The following is a 3,509-nucleotide window of genomic DNA, read 5'->3' as shown; positions in this document are numbered from 1 at the left end:
TGTCCTGTGCTCCTCACTCACCCTTGGTGTGAGGTCCCATACCTCCTTAGCCAACCTGGGGGTAGGGAGCAGAATGCCATGGCTGGGAATAAGGGTCTTGGAGAGTATGGTGGGCAGAATAGAGAGCAGGGGTTATACCGGGGAGCCAAAAGGGCTGGGCTCAAGGACCCTCCCTGCTTTCCAGCGTCTGCCCTCTGCTCTCCTCTTCTATTCTTGCTGCAATGGTCTTTGGGCTTGATGCCGTGGGAATCCAGAGAAGACCCAGAGCATCCCCAGGCCTTGGGACACCTAGGGAAGGGCTTGTGCTCTGAAGCCACCAAGCCTCCCTGCCTCTGCTATTCTGAGCAGGCTGGGGCACCTAGCTCCTCAGGGATGAGAGGAGCGGGGTGCTGCCTGGTTGGTCAGATGGTTCAAGGAGTGGCCTGTGCGGCAGATTCAGCCAGAGATGCTCAGTGGTGTGAGGGTTGTGGGAGGCCGGCTCCCACCTTTTCCAGGGTTCCTGTAAGGAGGAGAGAGGGATAAGAAAATATTAGGTAGAAAGATAGTGAAGAGGAGAGAGACAGAAACACAGGATAGCTTCAGGAGGAACTGGATCAAAACCCAGTGGCCCCTTCTGCCTCTTCAAAAGGGCTTTTTATAACAATGCCAAAGGGTAGGGCAAAAGACCTCCCCCTCGCTAGATCAAAGCACACTGCACAGTCAAGTGTAGACCCTTCCAAACACCTGGTAACCACGCCCGTGGTCAAATCACCCCATTATGCATCCCTGCTGGGTAAAGCAAGCTCAGATTCTTGGATCCTGAGTAGGCTCTCACTAGGAAACTTCTGTGGGTCTCCACAGAGGGTCACAGACAGACTCCTGTTACTCCAGTGCAGGCCATTTATCCCACCCACTCATGGGTGTGGCCTGTAGGTAGTTATTTGATAGTCTGGTTGGGTGCCAGTTATAGTCTCTGCCACCTGAGGGGCCTGGAGTGATGGCTCAGAGGTCCTGAGTTCAATTCCCAGGAACCACATGGCAGCTCACACCCATCTGTAATGAGATCTGCATACATGCAGGCAGAATCCTGTATACATAATCAATCAGTCAATCAATCAATCAATCAATCAATCAATCAATCAATCAATCAATCTTTACAGACGCAGCCACCTCTCAGGTACCACGGGGTTTCAGGGAGTGCAGGGATGAAACAGACATCCTAGAAATAAATGTAACAAGAAGTGTTGGGCCAAGAGGAGTGGCAGCCCAAAGAACAGGAAATAATTGCTGGAGGTACACAAGCCCAAGGATGTGAGGCTCAAGAGGGCATGTGGGGTCAGAGGAGAGTGAGAAGATGGCACAGACCTCCAGGGGTTGTGGGGAGACTAGGTTATCCTAAAGACAGAGGGGAGCCACCAGGGTGCTGAGCCAGGAGAATGCCTGTGAGCTGATGCGGCATGTCCCAGATGTCTAAGTTACACTGTGTTTTAGACAGATCTTCCTGGGTGAGGTGGGGCAGATGGAGGGCCAGACTGGGTGACACTGAGGAAGGCTCTCTCACTAGGGATGGATCTGGAGGGTGTGTTTGGTCCCTGTGCCTCTCTACTGGAGACCCCTCTCCATGAGGTGGTCGGAGCATCCTGCAGTATACCTGTTATTCTTGTTTCTCCTGTGGGATCAAAAACTCCCAGCGTGTTCCTGGCATTTGCAGAAGTGGTTGATCTGTAGGCTTGTTATAACCCAGATGATTCAGTCAACAATGCGCCTAGTGTGTTGCATGCCTTGGGCTGGGCTGGGCCGTTCTGGTGGTGGTGTGTGTGTCAGGAAGAGCAGAGGGCCAGGGGGCACAGAGCAGAGAAACACCTGTCCCTCCAGGTAGGTGAAGGATTTTCCCTTTGTCTCCCCTGAAGCGAGGTGCTGTCACACTCATTAGCCTGGTGGTGACTGAGTTGGGGGACGTGGGATTGTCCCCACCCACCAGAGCAGGGGCCTGCTTAGCTGTCTGTAGGTGTCTCCTCCTCTCCTGCTGCCCAGAGATCTGGCTTCCACCCTCCTCTGCCCATTCCTCCTCTGTTCTTGCTTCCCACCGCCCACACCCTCTCTCCTGTACACTGTTTCTCCCTTTTCGTCATTTCCCCTCCTCTGTCCGTTTGCAGGAGAGGCCTGTGGGGTACCAGCTCCATTGCCTGCAAGCCCCTGGTAGGCTGTGCTTCCTTGCTGGACATGGACTTGGGAAGGAGCTGTCCTTAAGTCCAAGGACCTATACTGTCCTGCCCCCGGGCCCAGGCTGCTGTCCCTCAGTCCCACCTGCCTGTAGCATCTTTGGACTTCGGTTGTGGAGTGATATGTGGGCAAAGTAAATGCAAAGCTGGTAGGTCAAGGTTGGAAACAGGCAGTGCTTGGAGAGCTCTGGGCTTGGCTAGTTCTGTCTGACAGGGTATTTCACTGTGTGATCTGAAGCAAGTTGTTGTCCTCTCTGGGCCTTACGTAGTTTTCATGGCGTGGCAACAGTAGCTGTATTGTAAGCCATAAAGTGTTTTTGCATTTGCCTAGCACACAGTAGTTACACAGTGGACATCCTTAGTCCCTTCTTCCTGTCCCAGCACACAGTAGGTACACAGTGGACATCCTTAGTCCCTTCTTCCTGTCCTAGCACACAGTAGGTACACAGTGGACATCCTTAGTCCCTTCTCCCTGTCCTAGCACACAGTAGGTACACAATAGACATCCTTAGCCCCCCCCTTTCCCTTTCCTGCCTGGTCGTATTACAGCTGCTCTGAGCTAATCATATATAAGGGGGAATGCTGAACGTGTTTGCCTTCCTCTTATAAGCTACTGCTCTGTCTGTCTTTTAACTCAAAGTGATGCCTGTAGCTACCTTCTTGGAAAAATGAGACAACAAACCTATGGGAAATCTGCCTTAAGAGAACAGGAAGAGTTTGGATCCTTGATGTCCATTGGAGCTCTGCTGTGCCTGGCTCCAACTTCACTTACATGAAGAAAACCAACCCCGGTATATCTAAGTCTGTTAGGTATCAGCTGCGTGTAGCTGAATACATTGCGAACTGTCTTAATCACTGTTCTATGCTGTGAGGAGACACCACGACCAAGGCAACTCATATAGAAGAAAGCATTTAACAGGGTTGTTTACAGGTTTAGAGGGTTAGTTCAGGATCATCATGGCAGACAGGCAGGCATGGCACTGGAGCAGTAGCCGAGAGCTTTACATCCTGATCCCCAGGCAGCAGTCAGGAACAGAGAGGGAGAGACTGGGCCTGGCATGAGCTTTTGGAACCTCAAAGCCCACTCCCAGTGACTCACCTTTTCCAGCAAGGCCACACCTCCCAATCCTTCCCAAACAGTTCACTAACTGGGGACCAAGCATTCAGGCCTGTGAGCCTGTGAGGGCTGTTCTCATTCAAATCACCACATTAACTAATAGAATTAACTGGCCATTAACTTTAGAGAGAACAAGAATAGCAAAAAGGACCCTGACCTTGAGTCTAATTTAGTACACATTTCTCCTAGTG

Source organism: Peromyscus maniculatus, chromosome 2 (genome assembly GCF_049852395.1).
Source record: "Peromyscus maniculatus bairdii isolate BWxNUB_F1_BW_parent chromosome 2, HU_Pman_BW_mat_3.1, whole genome shotgun sequence".
Lineage (NCBI taxonomy): Eukaryota > Metazoa > Chordata > Mammalia > Rodentia > Cricetidae > Peromyscus > Peromyscus maniculatus.
This window is presented reverse-complemented; position numbering follows the sequence as displayed.